General features: G+C 39.5%; 1 protein-coding gene across 3 annotated transcripts in view; it reads right to left on the reverse strand.

The window, feature by feature from the left end:
* The window catches only part of KMT2E (lysine methyltransferase 2E), an 89,438-nt gene extending 83,964 nt beyond the window's left edge, over positions 1–5,474 (reverse strand). For all 3 annotated transcript variants that reach the window (XM_027838504.1, XM_027838505.1, XM_027838503.1), the window contains exon 1: positions 5,056–5,474. The gene's annotated coding sequence lies outside the window, so the exon portion shown is untranslated. The remainder of the gene's footprint in view (positions 1–5,055) is intronic.
* Between the last annotated feature and the right edge of the window lie 12,813 nt (positions 5,475–18,287).

Here is an 18,287-nt window from a genome sequence, read left to right on the forward strand (position 1 = left end):
CTAGAATTTTCTCCCTCCTTACTTCTACTTCTTGAAACACCTACCTCCCTTCAAAATACTGCATCAAGGGTTACCTCCTTCAAGAGGCACCTGCAGCCCAGTGGAAAACATTCTGTACCTGGAGTCAGTAAACCTTGAGTTCAAATCTGACCTCAGACACTAATGGGATCTTTGGGCAAGTCACCTAAACCTGTTTCCTTTCTAACTGTAAAATGGGGATAATAATAGCATCTACCTCAAAGGGTTACTATGAGGTTCAAATGAGATAATATTGGCATATAGTAGGCACTACATAAATGCTTATTTTCTTCCTTTCCTTTCAAAAGGCCTTTCTGGATTTTTCCAACTGTAGTTAATGTGCTGTTTCTTCTTCCCTCATCACAGTGTACTTATTTTGTATATATTCTACATTTACTTATTGATCAACATGTTACATCTCCACATGAGAATATAAGTTCCTTGAGGGTAGGGTCTGTTTCATTTTCTGTCTCAATATCTCCAGCACCTAACCTGGTATAAAGAAGGCACTTACCCAATGCTTGCTGATCTCTAAATTTCACATATTTAAGCAAACTGAACTGTGCCCTCTAAGCAGTTCTGTATTGTAAATCTAGTGTCATTTGTTAAAATAGTTTAAGCACATAGTGGACAAACATTTAAGTTTTATTACATGTCTTGTCCAACAAGTCTTATTAATGTTTTGTATAACACTACATTTTTAAAAATCCAAAAACAATTCAGCAAACATTATCACAGTTCCTTGTGTGCATTATAAAGTTTAAGTAGGACATCATCCTGGCCTTCTTGGAGCTTACATTAAATCAGAGGGATAAGGCACACAGATACACAAACAGGATCAAACGCAGCAATGAGCCTGGGAAGATTTTTAAATAGGGCAGTGTCATGACCATGGAGAACTATGTAAAAAGATTAGTAGGGCAGCAATACGAAGGAAGGCTTATTAAGGGACTTGTCTTTTTAAGGACCCTGTCAGTTTCATATTTAAAGCACTAATCATTTCAGAGTTTTTAAGGGAAAAAAACTACTAAAAGTCTTTTATTAATAGATAAAATATATCCATGGAAATAAGTTTATATTCGTAGTACAAGTAATGCCAGTTCAATAACATTTTTTCCCCTCTCACCCAATAAAAGAGATTAGCAAACATGGACTTGTTTGAAGTATTCTGCCTAATATTGTTAAATCAATTTCTTATTTTTCAACTTCTTCAAATCTGAATCCAGCAAATCCTAGAGTTACTGTGGCATATGTCAGAAATTGTTGGTGAGAAGTATTTGGGAAATGTATAAAAGAAACCAAAGCTATGAACACTTCATATTGTTGCACTTTGTGGGGTTATGGGTTACAATTGGGGCAGAACAGTCAGTTGGAAAAGAAGAACCATCCCAAGTTGAATTAGGATTCAAAAGGAATTTATATTGTTAACTTCAAGAAAGTCTGTACAGACTTTCCTAAAGTCTATTTTGTTTTTCAGATTTTGCTTTAAAACTGCATTAAAACACACACACACACCCCATAAAATATTAAGCAACCAACTTTTCTGAAAATTAACTTAAAGAGATCAAATACGAATTCCAATTCTCTTTCCTCATCACGTCTAAAACTTGGTTGCCTCAATGTTCTAACTAAAAAAATACTGATTTGTTTTTCCCATGGATCAGATGTTTCAACTCTCCTCCAAAAACAAGTTAATTCCTCCTAACCTTTCAATAAATCTCTCTAAAAAGTCCTGACTCCAAATTAAAATAATTGAGTCCCAGTCATAGCTAAATATCTATAGCTATAACTATGTCTATAGCTAAATATCTATAGCTATAACTATGTCTATAGCTATAGATACATTACATTTCAGGTAGCCCTTGAACAAAGAAAGATCCATTGTAATGTCTGATATTTTTAGTATTAAGTCAAATGCTTTTTAAAAAGGCATTTAAAATAAGACATATCACTCAATATTTTACATTTGCAAATAAGATTATCAGAGCAAATCAGGAAAAAAAAATTTAAAAATCTCAAACTTGTTCTTCTAAATTCTGTTTAAAAAACAAAAGTCAAAAGCTAGGTCACTAGCTTTGAGACCTCAGTGTAATTTATAGCATGCAATATTTTGTTTGTTTATTTCAGGTCAAATGACGCCAAATATTTCACCTGGATTAGATGTGAGTAAGGTCATCCTGATATAAAAAGACAAGACAAAGACCTGTGCTTATACATCAATGTATGAGGCCAACTCCTTTGAACAAGAATATGTTGATTAGGTCTGAAATAGCAATCATCCTAGGATCCACAAAGTTCAATCACCTATACAACCAAAATTAAACATATGCCAGTTGAATAAACATAAAATGATTTACAAAGCAGAAAGTTTTTTAAAAGTCTTGGAAATCTGCCAATGTAGAATATGGATACACAAAATCATGATATTTTATAAAGGTGAACCCTGTCCAAGAATCTTTTAAACATAAAAGTTCTGCTAAAGGGTTTTAACTTACACTTCATAAATTCATTTATTTCAGTTTCACAACTACTATCGTTTTGTTCACTGCCTTCAGTTTTTTCTAGTCTAATATCATTCATAGAATATTAATATGAGAAACACTATGGAACCCACGGCCATTTTCTAGTTTTGTAGATAAAGCAGGCCTCACATCTAGATCATGAAACTTAAAATAATTCACTATAACAACTAAAACACACAATAAAAAGTTACTATGCTTATAACAGAATAAGATCATTTTGAGGGAAGGTGGGGATTACTAGTGTCATAGAGCTTAGTTAAAGGTGCTCATCTTCCTGTCTCAGGACAGAAAATGTTTAATTAGTTTGTGTTCAAAAGCTTACCAATATTTCAGTTCTAGAAATAAAGTGAATACGAACTCTTTCAAAAAAAAAAACACAAAAAACAAAATTAACATGGCATGATAAATCTGACAAGCTAGATTCTGAAATAGCAATAATTTACAGCATCTAGTTATGTTGTAGCTAACATTTAAGGGCTATATAACAAGTCACATTTAACAAGTTGGAGGGAGAACAAAAATTTCATTTTTTTTGGATTCCAAATATGAGATTTCCAAAATACTGCGCCAAGTAGTAAAACCTTAATTTTGTACTTATATAATAATAATGATGATGGTGATTCTACAAGGCAAATATTTCACTTAAAATAGACCATGTAAGCTTTGTTTAAAAAAAAATACACAATTAAAACTGCATAAAAACGTATAATGCCTAATATGCGACATGAAAAGAATAGTAATAAATACATTGTAGAAAAATTGAAATTTTTACACCTGATGAAGTAATAAATTTAAGCTTGTTTGTCTATCTCCCTGGAATGCAGCAGACAATATAAATTCAGGCAATAGGATTAAGATAGAAAATAACATTTTCCCCAGGATTAAAATGATCAAAGGAATATCTAGCTAAATGAAGATGTGTAACAAAGATACTTTTTATATAATCTTTATTTCCACTTACTCTAGTAGCAAACTGACTGAGATATATGCTTGTAGTTCTTTCTCCTCCTCCTCCCAAGAAAGGTTAAAGAAAATATTGCCATACATGTGCCTCTCCCATCCTTAGTAGAGAAACTATTAAGGCTACCTGAGTCTGATTTAGGGGGCAAAAGTGGTGTCATTTTGTTTTCCTCTCATGAATAACCAACAAAATTTACCACCTGAAACATTGCATTGTGTTTTCATCAAAAGAATCATTTTTGTAAATGGCTGGAAAAAAATAATCTTTTTATGTAAACATAATAAGTCAGTAACATGCTGCAGACAAACGCACTGCATGGGGTGTGGAGGACCCGAGCTGATTAGATTACCACAACATCAGCCTGGGGCCGCCATTTTTAGAATCTCTAAAGGACAAAAGAGGGAAATTGCAGTTTTTACTTCACATCTATAAAACTACCGAAAAAAGTGTAGCATTTCATATAATTTATTGATGTCTCCTCCCTATGGTTCGATACATCTCACTTCTTTCTGTTCGGAAAGACTGCAGAACCCCCAAATCTTACATTATTCTTTCCTTTTAGAGGATGTAAATAAACAGCAGAAACTCCACTGAGACAGCCAAGGATAGTTTTCTCTTTTAGCATGGTTTATATCATTTAGAAGGCTGATTTATGTGTGAAACTGAGTTCTAGGAAAGAAAGGTTGATGGAAGATTGTATTGTTTTTTTTTCTTTTTTCCATCCCCCTCATTTAGTATCAACAGAGTAAACCGTTGGTTTCTCCTGTATGCTTCTAAAAGGATTTGTGCTTATTTCTTACTCAAAAAGCTTTCTTTCAAAAGCTGCCCTACTGTAGGTGTTATGCCCTTAACATAACACAGGATAAAACAAGAGGCTTGTTGGGGGAGGGGACTGGAAAGAAGGCTGGGTATGGGGGGGGCGCTACCATAGGGGCGGGTTTACCCTCTTCCCTAGGGGGCGAGGATCTGTCTCGTTCACACACATACACACAGAGGGACACATACAAACACACACCCCAAACCCTAAGGCTTTCTTCCCACTCACCTCTCCCCCCATCTCCACCTGAGTAAGAGAAAAAGGTATCATAAAGGAACTGGTGAGGAGGAAAATAAGGCCTATACTGCTTTTAACACTGGAAAGCGATGCAGGTGGGAAGGAGGGAGATTTGGCAGCTGCTGGGTCTCCTCCAGTACAAACCCAACTACAGTCACCCACCTCCCTCCGCATCCTGGGGGCCTGAACCCGCTACCTGGAAAGGGGGAGTGCGCTCCTTTCCCAACTCTCCCTCTCAAGGGGGTTTAACTGCCAGTTCCCCCTTCCCCAACCCCAAACCCCGCCATATTTCTCCCTTTCCGGGGGGGTGGTGTAAAAGGGGGGGAGGAGAGTAAATTCCGGAGAACCAGCAACGTCTCGCATCCTCCACCCTAGGAAGCCGGGGACCCCCAGGTGGGATGTAGATGAAGTCTCCCCTTCTTCCTCCTCTTCCTGGAAGCCTAAGCCTCCCCCTCCTCAACCCCCCAGCCCCATCAGCTCCCACGGAGCCCAGAACTGACCTGTGATGTTCACAAACCAGGCACCCGAACCCCGTTATTGGACCGACCCCCGAGGTTTGTCTCCAGACGATCGCGACCTGACCCCGCGGCAGCGGCGGCCACTGCGGACTCGCGGGGTAGTCGGCACCGAGCTCCACACACCCCCTCCCCAAGCGGCAGCGCAGGCTCTTCTTCACGAGTGACTGGAGGAGGAGGTGGATGAAGAGAAGCAGCAGCAGTAGCAGCAGCAGGAGGAGGAGGAGGAAAAGAAGGAGGAGGAGGAGGAGAAAGAGGAGGGGAGGAGCGCGGCAGTCAAGCAGTCAGCAGGAAAGGAGCGGCGGCGGCCCGGCTGCTCAGTGTCTGTGACACCCCCTCTACTGCCGCTGCCCGGGCTCCGGCGGTGTCTCCAGCTCAGCCCCCTGCGCCCGCTCAGTGTCACTGCCTCTCGCTCTGGGAAAATGGCGGCCGCGGCCGCGGCGGCGGCGGCGGCAGCGGCGGCGGCGGCGACAGCTGCACGGGGCGCGCCCGCCCCGCTCCGCAGGGGCAGAGGGGGGAGGGGACGAAGCCGGCGGCCGCCATCTTGCTTTTGGGCGGCCGTAACTCTACCCCCTCCCCCGCCCCTGCCGCTGCACTGAGGCTTCGAGGTAGGGCCAAGGGGTTGGGGGAGAAACAAGAAAGGCTTTTTTCTAAAGCAGGTGCAGCCATTGACTACTCGAAACTGACAGTGGTATCTGGGAGAGCTTTTTTGTCTAGAGGCGGGAGGTGGGGGGTGGGGTAGAGAGGATTAGGGTGGTGAAAAAGCGTCTTCGCCGGAAGAGACGCGGAGACCGGGAAGCTTCCGCCACTCGTAGAGAGGGGAATGGGATACTACCATCCCTGGGAAAGTCTCAGTAGCCTCCGGGAGCGACAGTCACCGCCTCACCGTCCTTTAACTGTGTACCAGTCCCCCACCCTCTTCGGTGGCAACTCGGACTCTCTCCTTCCCTTCCCCCTCCGCCCCCTTCCGGCCTCAGGCAAAGGGCGAACCCGGCTGGGGTGTCACTCGACGCCCACTAGGGGCTGATGGGGCTTAGGAGGCTTCAGTGCGCAAGCTCCGGACACCGGATAAAAGCGGAGCTGGCTGGGTCTTGAGCCGTCTCGATGGAGGAGAAAGAAAAGGAAGAGGCCAGGGGGTAAAGAGACCACAAGAATAATACGGCCACCGTCAACGCTGCCACCGTGTTTCGGGGTAAAAAGCCGCTACCATCGGTGCTGCCGCTACTGCCTCCTTCTCTTGGCCTCCCGGGGTTAATTCCCCGCCCGCCGACTGGACAATGTCTGTGCGGGGAGGGGAGCGGGGACCCCCGTGTGTGGAGGTGATTGAACTAGGCCTAGGGTCCAAGCAGGGAGGGGCGAGTGTAGATTACCTAGACAAAAGATAGGGTAAACCAGGGAGCGGCACAAGGGCTTCCCCGTTGGAGCCGCAGGGACTGGGCGGCGCTGGCCCCTGCAGTCGGGGGTGGGGGTGGGGGGGTGCTCTCCCTGAAATGGCGGTTTCCACCTCGCCCGGTAGCGACCCGGGGAGAGCTTGTGGAGCGGAGGTGGGGAGAGACAGAGATCAGTCGCTGCAGCCAATCAGCACATAGCTTATATAGTCAGGTGACGTTTGATTGGTTGGTGATGACCTCATGCTGCAGTAGCGGGCGGGGCCGGAGCTGTCCGGGGAGGCTGGTGCAGAGGGAGAAAGGGAGAAGTGGTGATGGCGACGGTTGCTGCGGCGGTCGCTGTGAGACCTAGACAGTGGCGATGGGGACCTCAAGCCTCTTCCTTGACCGGTTCCTCCTGGCCCCGCGCGAGGTGAGGGCCCCGGCTCGGCCTCTGCGAAGCTTAAGGCACTAGCAAGGACGTGGAGGCATCTTTTCTCCCGTCGTATTTGTAACTGCGTCAGGGCAAGATGGCGCTGGGTCTCCCTGGGGCGCGGGGGGAGCGGCACGTCCGCGTCCTCCGCCGCCGCAGCGCATGTGACCGGGCTGCATTCCTGTGGGGTTTGGCTGAGACCCAAGGAAGGGATGGGGGAGGGTGGGGAAAGGAGATGGGTGGAGGAGATCGTGGTGGTAGTGGCAGCGGCTAGAAGAGGAAGAAATGACTGTTGGAGAAAACTTACCCTCCCCCATACAGTATAGCCTCTGTTGGCCCTGGGGGAAAGTCCCTGGCCTCACTTCCCTCTTGGGGTGTGTCTGCTGTTGGACGAGGTGAATTCTTGGCGCTCCACTTTCTTTTATACCTTTCTCCTTCCAAAGTGTGGTTACATAAGGCGAAAGGCCCTGTGAGTGCGGGTAACCCGTGGGGAGGTGTAGCCTGCAGATGCTAGCAAGATGCGGTTTGGCACTAAGGCCCAATTTGGAGCTTTTAGTCTCCTTTTCCAAAGAAGTGAAGTTCCTGAGGTCAGGTTAGAAACATCTGACAGGTTTACAGGGGATTTAAAGAAATCCTGTAAGTAGTACGAGGGGTGGGGAAGGGAATCGGCATTAATGCCCCATTTAATTGTGAAATTATTTTTTAAAACAAAGTAGACTAGAAATGAGACTGTATTTGTGGAATAACTGAGTTCCCTTGCCCTTTCGTGGGTATGTGTAGAGGTGAAAAATGTGGGTGGGGTCCAGATTATCCCTGAATGGTAGGGCTTAATTTCCATTTTAAAAAAATAAAAAACCCGGGAGAAATATACCTTTAGTTTTTAAAGGTGTAAGTAGTGGTAGTTTTGTCTTGGATAATAATGTATGTCCTCTTTGTATCTTAAGAACTTTAAAATAAACCTAATGGAATTTTGCCTGTTAGTTCCAACAGTGTTATTCATTATTCATTTTGCACACTTCGAAGAAATTGTGAAATTCGAAAACCATTTCCCTTAAGTGTTATTATGGTAGCATGCCTAGACTAGACTTGCCACACGGTTGGTATTTTGAAATCAACATTGAGAGAGAGTTTTAATTTGATAGGTGAGTATAGTCTGATAGTTGTGGAGCTCCCAAGGGATTGATATCTTTACTGGAATTAGAGTTAGTAATTTTATTTTGGGTTATAAAAAGCTTGCCAAACATAGTCATTAGTTTGAGGTGGCATCTTGTATGATGGCGAGCAACTAGGTGCTGGTTAACCTGTAACTCATAATATGCGTTTATACTACCTTATGTGATGTTAATGGGTTGTACACAAAATATGTTAGGGGTGCTATTGCATAAATAAAAAATCTGGGGTGTAGCTTTTTTATACTAGGACAATTTAAGTTTGAATACCAGGTGAGCAGTGTCACAGTAGAAATGCACAACCCACACATTATTTGGCTCATCTCCAGTTTGTGGCATGTATCAGAAGGTCAAATGAAGAAATAGAAATGATCCTTAACTTTGGAAGGGAAAACTTGGGTGGTAGCTGCAGTCTACAGACTTTTCAAAGCATTTGCAATTTGATACTACTTTCTACTACACAAGAACCCTAAATACAGCTGAGGAAAAGCTTGATTTAAGGTTAAGACTTGAGAGGGCACTTTAAGGAACAAGTTTTTTAAAAACAAAACTTGTTCTTTTTTAAATTGCAACTCATAGCCAGAGCAGTGGTATACTGGGCATAACTTTATGATGAGAAACACTCTGTAGCTCAGTATTGTCTTTTTGTGTGTGTGTTATTGAGGTCTTTAAATTCTAATGGTTGTCTCTAAAACTTCATAAAGATTATCTTTGCCTTTGCTTCATGAATCCATTGGATATCAAACTCCCCCCATACTGTACATATTTAATATATAGAGATTTCCAAAGTAGTTTAAACACAAAGTGTATATATAGTTCAGACTTCTCTAAAATCAAATATTTCTTTAATAGCACAGTTATTTTGACATAGTTCTAACCAGGTAACCTTGAGTCCTACTGCTAGATGTAGAAAATGGAAGCTATAGAGCCAAGTGAGAAGCTGCTAAGTGAAATATGGCTGATCTTCAGAATAGCTCCAAGCTTTCCTGTATTGCCCCAATGATGATAGCTGGAAAACAAGACTTGATCCAGATCAACCTCTTCGTTTCTTTTGTAGGTATCAGTCCTTCAAGTTAATAGGTCCCTAGGATAGACTAAAATTGAATTGCCATGAAAGAATAAATGTGAACCTTCAAAATCAAACCAATTTATTCCCTCCTGCCTTCTTAGTAGTAGTAAATACCTATGCCATTCATTTCCTTCCTCAGCTCATTTTACAGATGAGGAAATTGAGACAAACAGGGTTAAGTGACTTGCCCAGGGTCACATAGCTAATAAGTGTCTGAGGCCAGATTGGAACTCAGGAAGATGAGTCTTCCTGACTCCAGGCCAGGCACTATGCATGGTGCCACTTGGCTTTCATGGCTATACAATTAATGAATATTGGGGGTGGGCGGGGGGGGGGGGGGGGGGGGGGGGGGGGTGGTGGGGGGGGGGTTGGGAGTTGGTGGTCTTGGTGCTCCTCCTCTTTTTCTTAAGACCTTTATTGTAACAATTCTGCTTGAATTAGATTTCTTCAAAGTCTTTGCTGATTAATATATGTGTGTGTGTATATATATATATTTTTTTTTTTTTGCATACAGTTCCTCAGTTTTAAAGTTTAAAAAGAGGTAGATAGGAAATTTGTCCTCAGAAAACCTACTACCTTCTTGCTTATTCTTCTTTCATCCTTTGGCAAGTCAGTTAACCTCTTCAAGTCTTGGTTTCCTCATCTTTAAAATGGGGGTGTAGAGTGTTTTGAAAAACCTTTGTAAAGGCCTTATAATTGTAATCTATAATTATTTGCCCCTGCCTGTGTTACATCTTCGCCTTCTGTCCATTTGAGTTAACTATTCAACTTCTCCTTTGCTTCCTGAGGCATACCTTGTCATTACTATAAATCTGTTGTAACTCATTGTTCACAACCCTATCGTATGTGTGCCGTCTAAATTTAAAATTACTGAGTTAGAACCTTTAGAATTTGCTTACAATCAAATTACCAATCTGGTTTTCCCCACATTATATCATTTATTCAATAAACATGTATTTGATGCCTACTTTGTGTAAAGCGAATGCTAGCAGATGAGATAGTTGAAGAAAGTAAGACTAGATCCTTCATCTCAAGGAACTTAAAGTCACGTGGGGATAGTAAATTATAATAAGGGTATTAATTGTGCTGTTAATGCCACTAGCTTGAGTCACTTATTGGAGGCTTCATGGAAGAGGTGTCATTTGTATAGGATTAATAGGGTTTTAATGTAGAAATGGGAGGGATCCCAGTAATGGAGAGTTAATTAATCCAGAGTAAAGGAAATTATAAGATGTGTTTGAGAGATGTTGATTCATTTTGGTTTTAGCTGAGAATGGGGCAAAGGGAAGTGGGAGGTAACTGGTATGTTTATATATTCCTAAGTAGAAAAGCATATAAATAATTGCCATCTTGGCTTTTAACAACTCATTTCATATTTTAGGGGATATAATAGTTAAATTCTCTGACACTTAGGCCTATGCTGCCCTACTCTACTGCATTGGTCCCCTTGTATAGTAATAGATGATAAACGTTTTAAGCTTTTATTCTGCTGAAAAGTCAGTTATGGCCTGCTTCTGTTAAGTTCATTAGGTATTACACAGCATAACCCAATACAGTAGAGTTAATGATCCTTTTTTTTTTTAATTGGAGGGAAGAAGAGGTTCTTGATCTGTAATTATATGTGACTCGAATCTTGCCCTGCCTGATTCTTCTACCCATTATGCCATACTGCTTCCAAAATAGCCATTGTTAGAAAGTATCAATGCATTGGTGGAGTTTCATCACTCAGGAGTTCCCTGTACCAATGAAATCACAGATCTAGGTCCTGTTCCTGTAAGGACAAAATAGTTGCTTGAATTCAGGGACTTGGTCTTCAGTTTTCAGCTCCTTGCAAATGACTCTTCAACCTGTATGAAGTCTAGCTTCCCTTCTGAAATATGATTGTGTGTTTTTAACTGCTCACTGGACTTTCTAATTGTTCATGATGGACCTTTGGTTAACAACTCAAATCTAACATGCCCTGAAATCAAACTCATGATCTTGGAAAACCTGCCCATTCATCTAACTTACCTGTTCTGATAATGATACCATCATTCTCTATCATTGTTATTTCAGCCATACCTGACTTCTAATACTCCTTCCATAGCATAGTTGTTTTAAAGGTAAAAACATTCTGATATGTCTGTACCCACTTTGACTACTAACATCCTTGCTCAGACCCATTTTACTCCTCAGTGAGATTGTAATAGCCTTCTAAATGACTTTCTAGTCGTAAGTCTTTTCCTCCCTTACTCACCAGTCATTCTATCATACACACAGATGACTTTCAAAATAATTTTTCTCAATTCGGGTCTGACAATGGTGGCTCGGTGGATATAGTGCCAGCCCTGGGGTCGAGTGGACTTGAGTTCAAAGCTAGCCTCAGATACTTACTGTAAGCTCTTGACCCTGGGAAAGTCACTTAACCCTGTTTGCCTCAGTTTCCTCAACTGTAAAATGAGCTGGAGAAGGAAATGGCAAACTACGCCAGTGTCTTTGCCAAGAAAACCTCAAATGGAGTAGAGTGGGACATGACTGAAATGACTGAACAATAACAAATGTTCACTAGCTTAAAAATACTATGCTGAAATCTTGACCAAAATACATATTGGTCAATTCTGGCATTACAGGCCCTCAACAATTTGGCTCTGGGTTATAGAAGATTGTAGTATAATCAGGTGGTGAAAGTCAGCAAGTACAGACTTTCAAGAAGTTTGACAGTGAAATGGAAGAGAGAAAACAAGTATCTTGAACATTTTCTGTATAACTACAGCTTTATTCCTTTTCCGAACAGGAAAATAAATAGATCCTTTTTTCTTGGGAGCTCAGTCATTTCTGTGATAGTGACTTAATTCAAAAAATGTTGCTACATGTAGGGGCTACCAGGCCCTGTAATAAATGACCTCAAACTGCTATTAAGTTTCTTGTGTCTTGTTATAGTTTTTCTGTCTTGTGTCTTGCAGGACCTAGGTTCAAATTCTAGTTTCTGCTGTAATATATGACTTCAGGCAAGACTTTTAACTTAACTTGGGCCTCAGTTTCCTCATCTGTATATTGTAGGTTTGAACCAGGTATCTGAGCTTACAAATCTTAGGAAAAGTATTCTCTTACCTCTTCAAATGTAGATTTGAAACATACATAATTAAACTTTGTATGTGAGAAAGAGGTTTTGAGTGAGGACTTGATGTTTCATTGATTTATGAGTAAAAAGGATACAGACTTTTGGCTTTTTAAAAATTCTTGGTTCTAGTTAGAAAAGATGTTACTTTAAAACGTTGAACCTTTAAACAGAAGGCAAAATGACCAATAAGAAAGTCATTTCTGCCCTCAGAGAGCTTATTTTCTCCTGTAGGGATCCATGTTCAGAGATGAAGTATATGTAGATTATGAACAGTAAAGTTATTGTGTGGGTGTGGAAAGGGATGCAATACTTAACAACTAGGGGAGTCAAGAAATAATTCTTGAAGGAGATGGCACGTGAGTTGAGTCCTGAAGGGAACTAGAAATTCTGAGGAGGGAGCACATTCTATAATTGGCGGATAGTATATGTAAGGCTTGGAAGAAAGCAATGAAATGTTTGTTGTCCTTAGGGGGAAATAAGCAAGAAGTAGGCCATTCTGATTGGCCCAACCATTGCTTGAGGAGTAATGTGTAATTACCATGAATAGGCTGGAGCTACTTATGTGAGGAATTTTACATTCCAGACATAGGAGTTTGTGCCTTATCCCTAAGGGTATAGGGAGCCACTGAAACTTGAGTAGTGACTGATGTGGTCAGAACTAAACTTAAGAATATTAATTTAGCAATTCAGTGTTGGCTACATTGGAGAGGGGAGAGAATGAATGCAGGGACTTAAGTTAGGAGGCTGTTGTAATATTCAGGTGAGAGGTGATGAGGCCTGGACTTGGGCCGTAATTGTGTGAGTAAAGAGAATGGGATAGTTACAAGAGATGTTGAAGAATTAGAATTGACAGAACTTGGCAGCTGCTCAGATATGAGGGTGAAAATGAAGAATGAAGCCCATGAAGGAACCTGAGTGGCTGGAAAAAATGGTGATACCCTAGTCAGAAATGAAAAGGTTGAGAGGGTTGAGGAGAAAAACAATGACTTTGAGATGCCTATGGGACATCCAGTTTGAGACACACTTATTGGAAAGGGTGAGGGCTGAATATACAGATTTTGGGACACACAGCACACATACGTATATAAATGGTAATATATTGGATTTGATTAAAAAGGAAAAGAAAGAAAAGAGAGGCATTTGCATAAGGGAGCAGGACATGGATGATGAACTTATGAAGGAGACATAGACTAGTCTGATAGGTTGGGAGAAAAATATGATCGTATCCAACATAATATAATATTTTATATATCTATCTATATATAGATAGATAGATAGATATAGATAGATATATACACACATATAAAAATACAGTAACATAATAAAAGGCGAGCCAGTCTTGGAATCAAACTTGGGTTTGTAATATGTGGGACTTCAACTCCAGGCTTTTTACACATCCTGATTCGTGTGATCCCAGGTAAAATGATTTTGCCTTTCAGTGACCTGAGCAGTTCTGTAAACTAATTTGGATGGTATTTGTGAATTCATATTGTTAGGAAGTTCCCTATACTCCATACTCTTCCCAGAAGATTAACTTTTTTAAAGTTTTGTTTAATTTTTTTCAATTACATGTAAACCAATTTTTAACATTAAAAAAAAATTTGAGTTCCAAATTCTTTCTCTCTTCTCGTTGAGAAAGCAAGCAATTTGATATAAATTTTACATGTGTAGTCATGCAAAATATTTCCTCTTAGCCATTTTGCAAAAGAAATTGCAGACCAAAAATACCAAGATAATAAAGTTTTAAAAGTATACTTTAATCTGTATTCAGACACCGTCAGTTGTTTCTCTGGAGGTGGATAGCATTTTTTATCATAAATCGTTTGTAATAGTTTTAGATCATTGTACTGCTGAGAATAGTCATTCGCACTCAATCGTTGTACAGAATTGCTCTTCCTGTATACAGTGTTCTTCTGGTTCTACTCATTTCACTTTGCATCAGTTCATTTATTCCCAAGTTTCTGAAAGCATCCTCCTTGTCATTTCTTGTGGCACAATAGTATTACATCACAATCATATACCACAACTTGTTGAGCTATTCCCTAATTGATGGGCATCCCCTCAGTTTCAAATTCTTCGCCATCACAAAAAGAACTACTATAAATATTTTTGTATATATAGGTCCTTTTCCTTCTTCTTTGATCCCTTTGGGGTACAGACCTAGTAGCAGTATAAGAGGGTTAAAGGGTAGATACAGTTTGCTAGCCCTTTGTACTTGGTTCTAAATTGTTCTCCAGAATGGTTGAATTACTCTTTGGATCCCTATTTTTCCACATCTCCAATACTTGTCATTTTCCTTTTCTGTCATATTAGCCAATCTGATAGGTGTGAAGTGGTACTTCAGAGTTGTTTTCATTTGCATTTCTCTAACCAGTAGTGATTTAGAGCATTTTTTCATGTGACTATGGATAGCTTTGGCTTATTCTGAAAATTATGTGTTTATATCCTTTATCCATTTATCAATTGCAGAATGACATGTATTATAAATTTGACTCAGTTCCATATATATTTGAGAAACTTGCTATAAAAATTCCTACCTTCTGATCTTGGCTACATTGATTTTGTTTGTGTAAAACCTTTTTAATTTGATATAATCAATTACCCATTTTACATGCTGTACTGCTCTCTATCTTTTTCGGTCATAAATTCTTCCTTTATTAACATAGATCTGACAGGCAAACTATTACATGCTCCCTTGATTTGCTCATGATATTATCCTTTATGTCTGAATCTTATACCCATTTTGACCTTTTCTTGGTGTATGGTGTGGGATGTTAATCTATACTTAGTTTCTGCCAAGCTGCTTTCAAATTTTCCCAGCAGTATTTGTCAAATTGTTATTTTTCGTCCCAAAATCTTTCACCTGTGGGTTTGTCAAAATACTAGATTATGGTCATTTACTACTTTGTACTGTGTACCTGGTTTGTGCCACTGATCCACCACTCTTATTTCTTAGCCAGTACCAGATGTTTTTTTGATGATTACTGCTTTGTAATACAGTTTGGAATCTGGTGCTGCTAAACTAACTTCCTTTACTTTTTTTTTTTTTAATTGATTCCCTTGATATTCTTGACCTTTTGTCCTTCTTGATGAATTTTGTTAGGATTTTTTTTCTAGCTCTGTAAAATAATTTTTTGGTAATTTGGTAAGGCACTGAATAAGTAGATTAAAAAGACCAACTTTTGAGTGAATTGTTATTTGTACAAATGTCACTGGGTATGTGAGAGGAAAATTAATACTTTTAAAATACATTGTCGACAAAATAAAAGAAACCTTCACTTCTCCTGTTTCTTCAGTTAAAATAGCATCAGTATAGAGATTTAAAAAGCCAAATGGGTTGGAAAATACTAAATGGGAGAGATAAAGGTTGTTATAGTACTGCCATGTTTGTAAAGCTACATGAAGCAAATGTAAAAGATAGGTAAAGTCTCTTAAACCCAGAAAGATTGCTTTTCTCAGTACTAGCTTGAGATTGAACGTCTAATCTTTTGTCATCAACATTCCTATATCTGAGATTTTTTGTAGTCACTAAAAATATCTTTTAATACTTTATTGGGTAAAAAGATAATACAGAGATGTACAGAGGTATGCCCTAAGTTTCCATAAAGATCAGTTCATAGTTTCCAAACCATCTATGATCTTTTGATTACAATGTACGCTTTTACTCCAAATGTCTTAGCCACCCCACCAGTTATCAAAATCCAATTTGAAGCTTGCCATTAAGTTTCTTCTTGTCAAACTTATTTTTCTGTGATATTCACAAGACTCATATCATTACTCATTTGTCATTTATAAGATAAAGTTTAATCATGTATTTGTACAACCTATTCATCATGCCTGTAATGGATCCCCCCAAATCTCTGCCTTTCAGAATCTTTTTCTTTCAGGATTCACCTTAGTGAAACTTTCTGCTTTTAATATTTTCACCATTACAAAGTAGGACTTAGAATACCAGAGAACCAGAATTGGAAGGAAACTTGGAAACCTTCTAGTCCCACACATCATCACTTCTACAAGATCCAAGTTGTAATTAACTCTGTCTTGGCTTGACACTCTTTGGAGAGGCCCTGAGGTCTAAAATATAACTTAAATCCTTCAAGCAAATGGATCAGAAACATGCCTTTAAAAAAAAGAAAGAAAGAAAAAAGAAACATGCTTAATCAACATTTCAGTGAGATAGGATTATACCTTTAATTCTTTTGTTAGACTATGACTGGAACAAAGGTCAAAATACGCTCCAGTCTTAATAAGCAAACTAAACTGCCTCAATTATGACAAAAACTACATATAATAGCAGTGATGGATAAAGTAATATTTTGAAAATTGTCTAGCTTGGATAATCTGAGAATGATAATGTATATTTCCCAAATTACTTACCTCTAAAGTATTTGCCATTACATAATACAAATATATAGTGTTTGAGTACTAGTCCATTTTAGAAATACCATAACACTGAAGATCTACCTGTGAGACTGCCCCTCTTTAATTTTTCAAAAATTCTCAGTTCTCAAAGGCATCTCTATGCCTCGGGTGGGAAAGATCTTTCTGATTCAGTTCAATACCTATTCTATTTAAGACATAGCACTAAGTATGGAGGGGTTTGCAGAAATTAATGATGTACATAAATATACCCCCAAAAATAAAATTAAGAGACTGAAATACCTAAGATTTAGCAGAGTGGAAATTGTGTGGAGCTAGGTAGCTTCCTCAGTTCCAGTCTGGCCTCAGACTTACTAGCTGTGTGACCAGCAAGTCTCTTAACCCTGTTTGCTTCGGTTTTCTCACCTGTAAAATGAGCTGGAGCAGGAACTGGTAAACCACTCCAGTATCTTTACCAAGAAAACCCTAAATGAGGTTACAAAGAGTTGGGCATGACTGAAAAACGGCTGAACAACAACAAAATGAAGAAGTAGTATTTTTTAGTTTAACCTTAAAGTTTTGATAGGATTTCAACTTGAATATGGAGAACATTCCAGGCATAGGGAATGATGGGAGCAAAGTCATCAGGAAGAAGGGAAATTGAGGATAAAGGAATAGACTAGTTTGACTAGATGATAATTGCTATGTGAGATGGATATTTAGATAGCCAGATTATGGAAAATTTTAAGTGCAAGGCTAGTTTGGACTTTATTTGATTGGGAGTTGGGAGGGAGAGAAGGAAACCATCAAGATTTTTGAGCAAAAGAGTGATGCCAGATTTTTGAATCATGCAGCAGTATACAGGAAAGATGGGAAGGAACAGAAGAGTTACTGGAATAGAGAGATCTCAACTGCTAAATGGTAATGGGCAAGTGCAGGTGATGAGGGTGTGATCCTAGCTCTGCCATTTACTCCTTAGATATATTTGGCAAATTGCTTAACCTTAGTTACTCATTAGCAAAATGAGGAGGTTCCAACAACATACCCTCGAAGGTTCCTTCCAGCTCTAAATCTGTGATCTTCTGATTGTGATAGATAGATAAAGCATTTATTAAGTGCTTATTACATGATAGGTACCTTGTAGTCAAAGATAACTAACATTTCAAGCCTGGGGCTGACTAGTAGAATGATGGTGCTAAGTTTAAAAAAAAAAAAAAAAAAAGGAAAATCCAATGGAGCTGTTCATCACTTACTGTGCACATTGTGGGAATGATATCAAATGAGGATAATACTTAACCCATAACCTTAGGAATTTTATAGTTTGAGTTAATTTTTCCTAGGTGTAGGTGTAAACCTTATAAAGTCAGTGTGTCATCAATCTCAAATGATTAATGCAGAGATTAGAAGCTAAAAAAGTTCTCTAAGTACTGAAAAATTATTTCTTCCCTCAAGTTTGTTTTGACCACTCTAGCTAGAAATACTCATGTACTGAATGAAAAGATACAGTCAAAAGGAGAGGTCACTGGAGTAGAAATCCAGAGAAAGAAGTTGGGGATTAAAAGAAAAGGTGTGGGTTGGGTCTAAGAAATATAATTTGGGCAGAGACCAAAAGGGAAAGATAACATGAAAGAAATGGTGTCTATACCACCTAGCTATAAGAGTTTGTAATATAAGTAGTAGATGATGAAGATAGGTAAGTTTGGGCCAGGTGACTCTTTGA

This window comes from Vombatus ursinus, unplaced genomic scaffold, assembly GCF_900497805.2.
Source record: "Vombatus ursinus unplaced genomic scaffold, bare-nosed wombat genome assembly UNPS02014830.1, whole genome shotgun sequence".
NCBI classification, from domain to species: Eukaryota; Metazoa; Chordata; class Mammalia; order Diprotodontia; family Vombatidae; genus Vombatus; species Vombatus ursinus.